This window comes from Equus asinus, chromosome 3 (genome assembly GCF_041296235.1).
Source record: "Equus asinus isolate D_3611 breed Donkey chromosome 3, EquAss-T2T_v2, whole genome shotgun sequence".
Taxonomy (NCBI): Eukaryota; Metazoa; Chordata; class Mammalia; order Perissodactyla; family Equidae; genus Equus; species Equus asinus.
The window spans coordinates 35,295,224-35,308,278 of record NC_091792.1 but is presented as its reverse complement, the minus strand read 5'-3'; positions in this window follow the sequence as shown (position 1 = coordinate 35,308,278).

The window sequence follows — 13,055 nt, the reverse complement described above, 5'->3', positions numbered from 1 at the left end:
CTCTCTTCAGAGCTCCAGACCCATATGATCAACTGGCAACTGCTTGTCCCTCCTTAGGTATATCACAAGTAACGTGTATTGGTTATGACACTTTAGGACAGAAAGCAGCTCAAGGAAGTTTATTGTAGAGATCCAGGTCTCGCTAACGAAGCTGAAGGGGGAGAAATGCAACCATAAGAAGGCAGGAGAACCAAGGTTTGGTTGGCAGTCTGAGACTTTACATCTCTGTCTTGGCTCTTTGTTTATGTTTGTAGATTCACTTTCTCTGTACTGCCATGAATGTTGCAGGCAGTTTATGGCTTCCTTGTTGCTCATATTTGTTTGTTGTTGTTTCATTTTTTTATAATTTTTTTTGTCCTTTTTTGCTGAGGAAGATTCGCCTTGAGCTAACATCTGTTGCCAATTTTCCTCTTTTTGTTTGAGGCACATTCACCCTGAGCTAACATCTGTGCCAATCTCCTCTATTTTGTATATGGGTTGCCACCACAGCATGGCTGCCTGACGAGTAGTGGATGCCTGCGAACTGAACCCAGGCTACCAAAGTGGAGCCACTAGGCCACTAGGCCAGCCCTGCTCAGATTTTTATATATCATAGCTCCAGCTGCATGAAGAGATTGAGTCAATTCTCTCTTGGTCCTTGTTCCTCCTAGCAAAGAGTCAAAATAATCTAGGCCATTGTCTCAACAGCTAACCTATAGCATTGAACAAAGTAGTTAGTGAAAAAATATGTGGATCATAGGACAAATTCTTGGGCCATTGACAAAGAAGAGGTAGGAAGAAATTGTATTTTGTCTAAAAGATCAGCATGCACTCTGGCAGTGGTTTAATTCCTGCTTAATGAAAACAGGTGAGGAGCCTGGGGGTGTTGCTTCCTGCGACATGATGGGTTCTAGCAAGGTTGACTGCAGAAGAATAAGAAAGACCAGACTGGGACTGGGCACACACCCTGGGGGCAGGACTGGCAAAGGCAAGATAGGTTCCTAGTTCCAGAAGATCTGAATTCTGGGTCATTTACTGAGCCACAGGTAGAAAGGAGTAAGGCAGACAACTAAGCTTCAGAGAGGTTATGGAAAATGAGGACTTAGTTTTAGAAAATGGCAGTCAAAGTGAACTAAAGTATGGTTTTTAAAAACTGATGGGTCTCAGAGCCTGAGACATAACTTAATCCAAAAGCTCATATGAGGCGAAGAGGGCCTGGGGATCTGGGAACAGGGATGGGTGGGGATGCATGGAGGGGTAGGGGGTGAAGGGTGGGGAGGACTTGAGGAGTCTCCTATAAATAGGTAGTGAAGGCTTCTGATTCTATTCATGTGAGAATACCTTTAGTAAGCTGAGAAAAATGTGTGAGATTTTGGTATTTCTATGCTTTATTAGTCAAAATCAGGATACGGAGAACCTGTGAAAAATTACTTCCCTATCAGGGCCACCCTGGTGGTGTAGCAGTTAAGTTCCCGTGCTCTGCTTCGGGGCCCAGGGTTCACCAGTTCAGATCTCAGGTGCGAACCTATACACTGCTCATCAAGCCATGCTTTGGCAGACCTCCCATATATAAAACAGAGGAAGATTGCCACAGATGTTAGGTCAGGGCTAATCTTCCTCAAAAAAAAAAAAAAATTACTTCTCTAATCAATTTACATGTATTTTATCAAAAATACTAACCATAAATTGACCCTTATCTTCTCACTGACTTACCTAATAACCTAGAGACAGTTTCTTCTACATAAAATAGAATAGTACAACTGGAAAACTAATAATCAGCAGTAAACTGTGACAGGGAAAAGCCTTATTTCAACAGAGAATTCTCAAGTTTATCTTTTTATTAAAAACAATTGCAACCAAAGACACCCATTTTGAATCAGTTTCCCCAGTTCATTTTCCCCCTGTAGTTTTCTTTCTCTTTTGTTTCTGAAGGAGATGGTAATGAACATACATGTGGAATATATATAGACACAGCGCTATATGCTTACGTTTCCTCTCTTTAATAGTTTTCTCAGTTCTTTCTTTCCTGGCCTCTATAGTAGTTGCTAATGCTGGGTGCCAGAACACCTTCCTTCCCTCCAAGACTTGAAAGTTCCCAATTCCTCTACCGCTCAGTGGTAGAATATTGTTTCCCTGAATGCTTTTTGCTCTTAAAATAGTGATTTTTAAGAGTCACTGCACACCTTTGTACTTAATTTTTATTGACGTGTTTTGTGGAAGCTTATTCCTCCTCCTTATTGAGACTGTCAGTCTCCAGATCCTCCTGTTCTTCTATGCTGAGCTTTGTCTTTTTATGGAGAACATCTACTTTTCTCTTGTCTCAGACAAATGTCTCATTTTCTCTTGGCTCTTGCACCGCTGTTCAAGCACCCAGCTCCCCATACTTGAGTTCTTTCCTGAATAGCCTGTAGGCCCTAACATTGCATTTCTAATGCCAGTCTCATGGAGTCTTGCCCAAGATTTACATTGTACTTTCTACTTGCTTGCTCCTTCCTACTCTCTCTACCTCTCACTCAACCTGTTTAAACACATGGCCTTTTAGAGCCCGAGTTAGGAAAAACTCACTCTTCCTCCGATGTTTCTCCTTTCCTCTCACATTACTACTACACTCACAACAGTTCTGAAACCAGATGCGGCATTTTTCTACCCACATTAAGCAATTCTCTGTGACACCAGCTTGATGCCCTACAATTTAATTCTATTCTGACACTATCTACCTGGAGATAGCATCAGACCCCACAGGTGAAGGGCTCAGTCCCATGAGACTGCCGCCTGCTTCAGATGCCAATCACAAGTAGTAGGTCCCCAGGATACCCACAACTTCTCTCGGACTTGGCTGCAGATCAGAGCTTCCCATGACCTCCTCCCTCTTGGATTCAATTATTTGCTAGAACAACTCACATAACTTGGGGAAACACTGACATTTACCAGTTTTCTATTTAATAAAGGATGTGATAAAGGATACAGATAAACAGCTAGATGAAGAGATACATAGGGAAAGATATGTGGAAAGGAGTGTGGAACTTCCATGCTCTCTCCAGCTGCACCACTTTGCCACCATCAACACTTGTTCAGCAACCCAGAAGCTCTCTGAACCCTGTACTTTTGGGATTTTTAGGAGGTTTCATCACACAGACATGATCAATCATTAACTCCATTTCCAGCCCTTCTCCCCTCTCTGGAGAATGGAGGCGGGGCTGAAACTTTAAAGCTTCTAATCATGGCTTGGTCTTTCTTGTGATCAATCCCCATCCAGGAGCCCACCAGAGTCATTTTAATAGAACAAAGGACACTATTATTACCCAGGAAATTCCAAGGGCTTTAGGAACTTTGTGTCAGGGATGGAGTCAAAGACCAAATATTAGAACAAAAGATGCTCCTACTGCTCTCCTCACTTTGAAAATTACAATGGTTTTAGGAGCTCTGTGCCAGGAACTGGAGGCAGAGACCGATATATATATTTGCCATTTCATAGAGCCCATACTTGATTATCCCCATAAGACAAGTTTTCTAGACTCCTAGCTTCAGTCTTCCCTGATCTGATGCTTCCTGCCACCTATATTTTGTCTTTTAATGATCTTTTAATATTTTGCCCTATATGTTAATATTTGTGTCTATGTCTCATCTCTGCTACAATACTTAATGTAATATTTATGGTCAATATGTGAGAAAAACACTGTTGTCCCCATTTTACAAGTGATAACAAAGACACTTTAATAAAGAGTGTCATGCCCAATGCCATCCCACTGATGGGAGGTAGAGAAATGATTCAAGTCTAGGTCCTCTTTCCCCTGTATCACAGAGAAAGAGAACGTAGAGGCCTCACAGTTAGACATTGACCTCATCACTGATGAAGCGCAACTTGTGGAGAAGCCTTTCTGGCAGGGTAGATAATCCTCATAATTGATGAATACTTAAGAGCTGCTTTGACAGTGATATTCAGCTTTTTGAAGTAATGGATTCCATTGTGTTACTGAGATGAAAATATAATTCTCATTACCATTTGGATACTTGTGGGAAATTAGCTTCCTAAATGTGTAATTTTGGAAGAAACCTGATCTGAAATAGGAATCTCAGCTTTATTTATGTTCTTTCCTTTCAGCTATTCAAAGGGACATAAAATACCTGAATTTCAAATTGTCCCCATGAGAATATTTGTTATAAAATTATTGTGGGAAAAGGTCACTATGACTTAGAGAACTCACATTTCGGGGGAGGAAGGAGGGTTATTTAGAGCTAATTTTCTAAGAAATTATTTTTTCCTATTGAAAAGAAAGTTCAAAAGTGTTTCATTGTTTTTCATTTAATCTTATCCCAAATGTCCAAAATCCAGTTCACTGTCCTCTGCAGTTATCACAATGTGCCATTATAACTTAAGACAGAGCATATAAATTGTATATGCAAAAGAAAGAATATTCAAATATTGCATGTTGATCTCTCTATAGCATCATTGTGGCTTTATATACATCTAGGAAATTTGAATTAGTTATTAAATCTTTGACTAATCAATATGTCTATGGTCAAAATGCAAAAATGCAAACTTACACTACAAGGTGATAAAAGAGGCATGCTAAATTTGGGTTTGTCAAGGGGAATTAAATTTGGATTTGTCAAGGGGAATTTATAGATTTGCTAAGTCATACCAAAGATTATTATATAATGAAAATTGAAAATGATTATAATAAGACAACCCAAATGATATTAATTTATATTAAAGTATACAGTTAATATCAAAACAAATAGAAATGTGGAAGATAATGTATATTTACCAACTCTTTCAATTCTAAAAATGTCAATAACACTTACTGATACTTGTGCAAAGGAGATGGAGAAACAGCAGAGATATAAAAAGAAAACCAGAAGCATGAGCATCAGTAAAGCCAAAGGAAAAGGGTGTTTTAAGGAGAAGAGACTTGCTAACAGTCTTGAATATAATAGAGCGAGAAGACAAAGTCAAAAATGGTCTGTTAGAACCGTAAGACATCAGAACACTTAGTGAGTACAGTGGCATTGTAGTTAGGGATCCAAGTCAGATTGAAATGGACTGAGGATGTGTAAGCGGTAAATAAATGGAATCAATGAGTAAAAATTCTTTGGAGAATGTTTTTGTAAAGGAGTGGAGGTATCTAGAAAGGAGGCTAGAGGAAGATGTAGGTTAAGGAAAATTTTGTTTACTTTTTAATGGAAGAAACTCGAGCATGCTTAAAAGCCAATGGCAAGGATCGATTCAATGGGGGGGAATTGAATATTAAAGAGAGAAAAGAGGTCGTCAATAGTTCCTGAGGTTCCTGAGAAGAGGAATGAACAGAGCACTCAAAGAAAGTGGAGAGACTGGCCTTATACAACACCACAGTCAACTTATTCACTGTCGCAGGAAGGAAGGGTGAGAATAGTTGTAAGGAGTTTGTATATTGACAATGTATAGCTAGGGAATTGGCAAGAATATTAGTGAACTATGATAGACCACAGAATCTAAATTTGATATGGAGAGAGTTTAGAAAGATCAATGAGGTTGTGGAAGAATGGCCATAGCAAGCAAACTAGAAGAAAAAGAGGTTATGATCAGAGAGTGGGGTGCTTAAACTAGTGCTCTAGAGACTGGAGCAATTCCAGATGATCACAGGGTTCCAGGTGTAACCTGGAAACATGTGCTGACATGAACGGTTGGAGAAGGTTATTGGAAACGAGGTGGTTAAGAGGCTGAGAGGCCAGGATGTTTTATTGTCTACATGGTTGTTGTCATCCTCCAAAGAGATGCCAATGGCTTGGAAAGAGGAGGTGGCAAAGGCTGATGGATGGAAGAGAATGGATAAAAGATTTGAAACCCGGGAGGAAAAGGAGGAGGAGAAGGTTGTAGAGTCAGGTGACTCTACACAAGGCCTCAACACAGCAGGGTGTTTTACTAGAAAGGAGAAGGACAGTAGCTGGGAAGAAGGAAGACAGCAACTCCCCTTCCTAACTCTAATGTCCTTGGAGTGTGTGAGAATAAGCAGTCATCACTGCAGAAGTCTGCAGAGCAAATTGTATCCGTAGGGGAAAGCTGGGGATCAGGTATGGGAAGGGGACTGGGGAACATTTAGAGAAGCTAATGGAGAGTTTGTTCATTTTGGAACAATAATTCTACGGGCACAGTGGGAAATTCCGGTGGAGGTCAGCTCTGGGGGAGGAAGTATAGGTCTTACAGGCAGATGCTGTGTGAGAGCAGTGCTCCTCAAATTATGACGTGTATCCAAATGACCTTGCTCAAATGCAGAGTGTTATTCAGTAGATCCGGGGTCAGAATTGAGATTCTGCATTTCTAACAAGCTCCTGGGTGATGTCAATGCTGATGGTCCTAGACAACTACTTTCTCAAGGGATTAGAGAACATATTTATTTTATTTCAGGGAGAGAATACACTTTTGGTGTTGACTGATGAAAGTAGGGATAACATTAAATAACATTTTTTAATATGCATTACATATATAACTTCTTCTAATCCTCCTAACGACCCTTCAAGGTAAGCACTATTATTACTCCCTTTTACAAATGAGTAAACTGAGGCACTTGCTCAAGGATATACAGCTTGTAGAGATCGAATCAGGATTTGAACCTAGGCAATGTTGACCAGAGCTGATATGCTTTGCTATTTATGAGAAGCATGGAAGTTTAATTTCAAGAGTCTTTATGAGGAGAATGAGCACTGGGACTAGTGGCCAAAGGTCTTATCTCTCTTGGTAGGTGCTTCAGAAAACTTAAAATAAAGGAATACAGTATTTCATGGTTAAAAAATCTTGTGAAGTGTTCAGAGTATAATCTCTTAGATATGAGTTTGCAGTGATTTCTCCCACTTTTTGTTAACTTCTATTTTCATGACATGTGAACATAGTTCTAAATTTAAATTAGTAGCTGTAACTATTCAGGCACTAACTAAATGCAGTCATTTGCTTATTGTTTCTCCCAGACCTTGCTTGTGTGTTGGAAGCAGGACGGTGGCCAAGCACCCCAGTTCTCCTATGCCCCACCGTATCACGCTTGGATAAATAAAGATTCATATCTATTATTTGCCCATCCTTAGTGCCCATTTGTGAGTGAACACTTTGATACTTGTAAAATTTTCCATAGCCTTCTTGAAGAGCTTGGAGGCACTCAGAAGGACTCAAGAAACTAAAATCATGCTTATGACAGCTGGAACATAGTATCTCCATCTACATCAAGTTGGCAAGCTAGTCATATTCTTTTGGCAAACTGATTACATTCTTTCCAGTTCAGCTTTCACTAGATTTCTTCCCAAGAGCATCCAGAAAGAAAGTAAGGAGTAGAAAGATTCCTTATCTTTCATGAAAAAGAAATTCAAGTATTTTTTCTTTTTCAAGACATTCACTCATCTAGAAAGGCAGTATTGCCTAAGGCAGGGGATTCAAGTGGGGACTGAAACTCAGTACAGGGAAAGAAACCATGCTTTAATTCATACAATATTTAGCTAGAAATTTCTTATTGTGGGTCTTATACCTGAAGGTAGAGGACTTAAGGGGTTTCAAAAGCTCGTATTTCATTATTAAATAATCTGGTCTCAGGTCTCTGCTAGAAAATAGTTCATAGATTGAAAGAGCAGTGGCCCAAGAATTGTTAAATCATAAAACTATTGGTGTCGGTATTAAGTTTTAGATCAGTCACATTTCTAAAATCAAAGTCTGGAAAGAGTAAATGGAGTAAAGGATGAAAATTAGGTAGAAAATTTTCCCTGGGAAAGTATTCTCTGGCCCCGATTTGGTCACTTTCTGCCTGGAGCAGTATATCAAAAACTTCTGTAGTTGTTTTCACGAATGGCAACTTCTGCCTTTAGAAATGCTTACTGCAGTGAACAAGTGTGTTGTTGTTTTGGTGAGGAGGATTTGCCCTGAGCTAACATCTGTGCCACTCTTCCTCTGCTTTGTATGCGGGATGACTCCACAGCACGGCTGATGAATGGAGTCAGTCCGAGCCTGGGATCTGAATCCATGAACCTGGGCCACTGAAGTGGAGCACATGGAACTTTGACCACTCAGCCACAGGGCTGGCCCCCTAAACAAGTTTTAAGGGAAATAAAATGTATACTTTTGATCACCAGAGATAATATGTGAAGAGTATGCAATTGTGTTAATAGTGATATTCAAATGAATGCTTTATTTATTTAAAGGACACTTGCTGTCTTCATTGGGCACCATTATCTTCTACTTGGAACAGTCAATGGCTTCTGAACTCATTTCCCATTTTCTACGCTTACTCTCCTACAACCTGTTCTCTATACAGCATACAGCCATAGAAGCTAAAAAAAAAAAACCTAACATACACCAGATCCCATTCTTGCTCATCTTACAACTTTACAGTGTACTCCCTTTGCAATTAGAACAAAAGCCAAACTCCTGTGATGTGACTCCTGATTAATTCTCCGACCTCTCTGATACCGCTCATGCTTTGGTTACATCATGGCAGCCCTGACAGCTGGCTTGGGCTTGCTTGGGTCTTGGGGTCATTGCATTTGCTCCCCCCTGCCTGGAATGCTCCTTCCCAGATCTTCACACCAAATACATTTGCAATTCTCAGATTACTAGATTTTAGACAATACCTCAATTTAGTATGAACTAAATGCTATGATTATTTAGTTTTTGTTTGATTGACACAGTGATCTACTTCGCAACAATGTTTAGTATTTTCAAAGAATCATAAAAAGTCCTAAAACTTTTAAATTTTTATTCCTTTTCATAAGAATATATTTTTAGAATAATATATATTACGCATTTCCACACCTTAGGAAATAGAATTTATAATACTAAATGAACTACTTCTTGATGACTCAGGGTCAGTAGTATATGTAATTGTTATTATGGTCTAACCTAAGAATGTTCTCTGGGCCTGCTGAGGATCTCTGCTCTGACTAAATTACCCCATGTTGCATTGTGGGTTTTAAGATCTGTTTTTTATAGTTCTATTAAAAATTTTTTTTCCTCCTTGTTAAGCTATGTCAGCTAGTATATTTTATTGCTTTCAATGACTCTCCCTAGCTCTACTCCTCCTTTCTAGTTTTTTGCTTTTATTATGTTATGTCTTAGAGAAACAGATCGCTGAGCCAAATAAAATTGTGCCCCAAATAAGGGAAAGTGGCTCTGAGTCACTTTCAGTGCATTTTTACAAATGAAATGCACGCAGATGAGTGCAAGGAATTACTTATATGTAACTGGACTTTTTGGAGGTGTTTTCCAGTTTATTTCAGGTTTTTGATTGCATGACAATTTCATGGCTATATGAGACCTGGATAAGAGCCATATGATTATTACTATTTTCATTTTTTAAAAAAATTCCATATGATTTTGGTCCTGTAATCATCTTGTGATTTTGATCAAGATCAGTGTGTGAATTTTAAAAATTTGTTTATTTTTCCAGCTTTATTGAGATACAGTTGACATATAACATTGTGTAAGTTTAAGGTGTACAAGGTAATGATTTGATACACATGAATATTGAGAAATGTTTTCCATAGTAAGGAAAGTTAACACACCCTTTGTCTCACATAACTACCATATTGTTGTTGTTATAGTGAGAACATTAAAGCTTTTCTCTTACAGGAACTTTCAAGTATACAATACAGTATTTTTTTTATTAAGATTATGGTAGTTTACAACCTTGTGAAATTTCAGTTGTACATTATTGTTAGTCATGTTGTAGGTGCACCACTTCACCCTTTGTGCCCTTCCCCCAGCCCCCATTTCCCCTGGTAACCACCAATCAGTTTTCTTTGTCTATATGTTAATTTCCACCTATGAGTGGAGTCATACAGAGTTCATCTTTCTCTATCTGGCTTATTTCACTTAACATACTACACTTAAGGTCTATCCATGTTGTTGTGAATGGGACGATTTTTGTCCTTTTTTATGGCCGAGTAGTATTCCATTGTATATATATACCATATCTTCTTTATCCAATCATCAGTTGATGGGCACTTAGGTTGTTTCCATGTCTTGGCTATTGTAAATAATGCTGCGATGAACATAGGGATGCATGGGACTTTTGGAATTGCTGATTTCAGGTTCTTAGGATAGATACCCAGTAGTGGGATGGCTGGGTCATAAGGTATTTCTATTCTTAACTTTTTGAGAAATCTCCATATTGTTTTCCATAGTGGCTGCACCAGTTTGCATTCCCACCAACAGTGTATGAGGGTTTACAATACAGTATTTTTAACTATAATCACCATACTGTATACTACATTCCCAGGACTTATTCTCTTAAAGCAGAAAGTTTGTACTGTTTGACCAACATTTCCCCATTTCTCCCACCCTTCAGCCCCTGCCAACCACCATTCTACTATTTGTTTCTATGAGTTCAATGTTTTTAGATTTCACATATAAGTAAGATCATACTGTATCTGTCTTTCTCTCTATTACTTATTTCACTTAGCAAAATGCCCTCAAGTTTTACCCATGTAGTTGCAAATGGCAGGATTTCCTTTTTTCTCATGGCTGAATAATATTGCATCGTATATATCTCTCTCACATCTTCTTTATCCATTTATCTGTTGATAGACGTTTAGGTCATTTCCATACCTTGGCTGTTGTGAATAATACTACAATGAACATGGGGGTGCAGATACGTCTTTGAGATCTTGATTTCATTTCCTTTGGATATGCTATACCCAAAAGGAGGATTGCTCCATCATATGGTAGTTCTATTTTTAACTTTTTGAGGACTCTTCATACTGTTTTCCATAGTGGCTGCACAAATTTACATTCCCACCAACAGTGCACAAGGGTTCCCTTTTCTCCACATCCTTGTCAGCATTCCTCTCTCTCTTTCTCTTCTTGTTACAATACCATTCTAACAGATGTGAAGTGATATCTTGATTTGCATTTTCCTGATGATTAGTAATGTTGAGTATCTTTTCATGTACCTGTCGGTCATTTATATATCTTCTTTGGAAAAATGTCTGTTCAGGTCCTCCACCCATTTTTTAATCAGATTTTTGTGTGTGTGTGCTTGAGTTGTATGAGGTCCTTATGTATTTTGGATATTGACACCTTATCAGATATATGATTTGCAAATATTTTCTCCCATTCTGTAGGTTGCCTTTTCATTTTGTTGATGGTTTTCTTTGTTGGGCAGAAGCTCTTTAGTTTGATGTACTCCCAGTTGTTGATTTTTGCTTTGGTTGCTTGTGCTTTTGGCATCATATCCAAAAAATCATTGGCAAGACCGATGTTGAGGAGGTTTTCCCCTATGTTTTCTTCTAGGAGTTTTATAGTTTCAGGTCTTACATTTAAGTCCTTAGTCCATTTTGGGTTAATTTTTGTGATTGGTTTAAGATAGGGGTCTAATTTCATTCTTCTGCATGTGAATATCTCGTTTTCCCAGCACCATTTATTGAAGATACTATTCTTTCTCTATTGAGTATTCTTAGCTCTTAGCAAATAATTGTACTCTTAGCAAATATTAGTTGACCATATATGGGTAGACTTATTTTTGGGCTGTCAATTCTGTTTAATTGGTCTATGTGTCTTATTTTATGCCTGTACCATACTCTTTTGATTATTACAGCTTTGTAATATAATTGGAAGTCAGGAAGCATAATGCTTCCAGCTTTGTTCTTTCGCAAGATTCCTTTGGCTATATGTGGTCTTTTATGGTTCCATATGAATTTTACGATTTTTTTCTTCTATTTGTTTGAAAAATGTCATTGGAATTTTGATAGGGATTGCATTGAATCTATAGATGGCTTTGGGTAGTATGGACATTTTAACAATATTAAGTCCTCTGATTCATGAACATGGAATATCTTTCCATTTATTTGTATCTTCTTCAATTTCTTTCATCAATGTCTTATAATTTTCAGTGTATAGATCTTTCACTTACTTGGTTAAATTTGTTCCTAAGTATTTTATTGCTTTTGATGCTATTGTAAAGGGGATTGATTTCCTGGACTCTTTTTCAGATAGTTCATTGTTAGTGTGTAGAAATGCAACTGATTTTGAATTCAATCGTATAATACAACCTCATTTCAAAGAGTACAGATTTGACCACAACAATTAGTCCTCCCAGAGAAAATTTCTATGAATAATTATCAGTAAAATCTCTTGGAGCTTCAAATAGAAATATTTTGTCAATCAATCAGTATCTGTGAAGCATGCACCAACTACTGCCCAACATCATATTATTTCGTGGGGTAAAATTTAAACACTGTCTCAGTATCTGGGTTGCAGACAGTATTTTAAGCTATTGCTCCAAAGTGTGTAGCCCAATTTGGTGCTTCATCTTGAATTCATATGGCATTTTTTTTTTACTGAAGATATGCTTTACTTGCCTTAATTTGCCTGTAATACACTAAGGGATAAAGCTGGTAATACATCTGATTTCATAGAATAGTAATGTGGACTGACTATCAAATGATAGGGAAGCATGGTAGAAATTTTGTGGATAGAATGAAGAAAAAAGTTTATTTCAAATTCTCTTACACATAAGTCAGTGGGCTTATGTGTTCACTTCTTGGTTTCAATTCTTCATTAAAGCTGCAGTCAGTCACAGTGGACAGCAATACCTCAATGCTTATTTCAGAGTTCCTGAAAAATCATTCCCTACCCCCAAAAATTCACTGGCAGGCTATAAACCCAAAAAGATATTCCCTGGAGGTTAAAGATAGCTAAAAGAAATAGAAGAAATAAAGAAAAAATAAATGCAGCTTAAAGATTTATTTAATGGTTCAGTCACACCTATGTAAAGGATTCTTTATCAACTCTCCTAAGTATTCTCTGAAGCCTTATGCTTCAATCAAAAGAACATCTAATTCTCTGCTTTTTGCAAACGTAAAATTATTCTTGGAAACTTTCCTGAAGAGTGTCTTTTTTTAAGAACTGTGTACATTTCTTTCCTTTCGCGTTTACTTAAGGTAGGGAGCAGCAGATGAGGAGAAAATCGAGATCAAGTGTTGGGTGAATCTCAGCTTACACTTGTTATACAGGAGGTGGAGAAGACGAGTCTCCATCGTGCTTCCTGCTGTCGATGACCTGGAGGCATTTCCCAGTCTAGTTATCATCTTATAACAGCTCCTTTCTTGCCAGGTCATTAAGA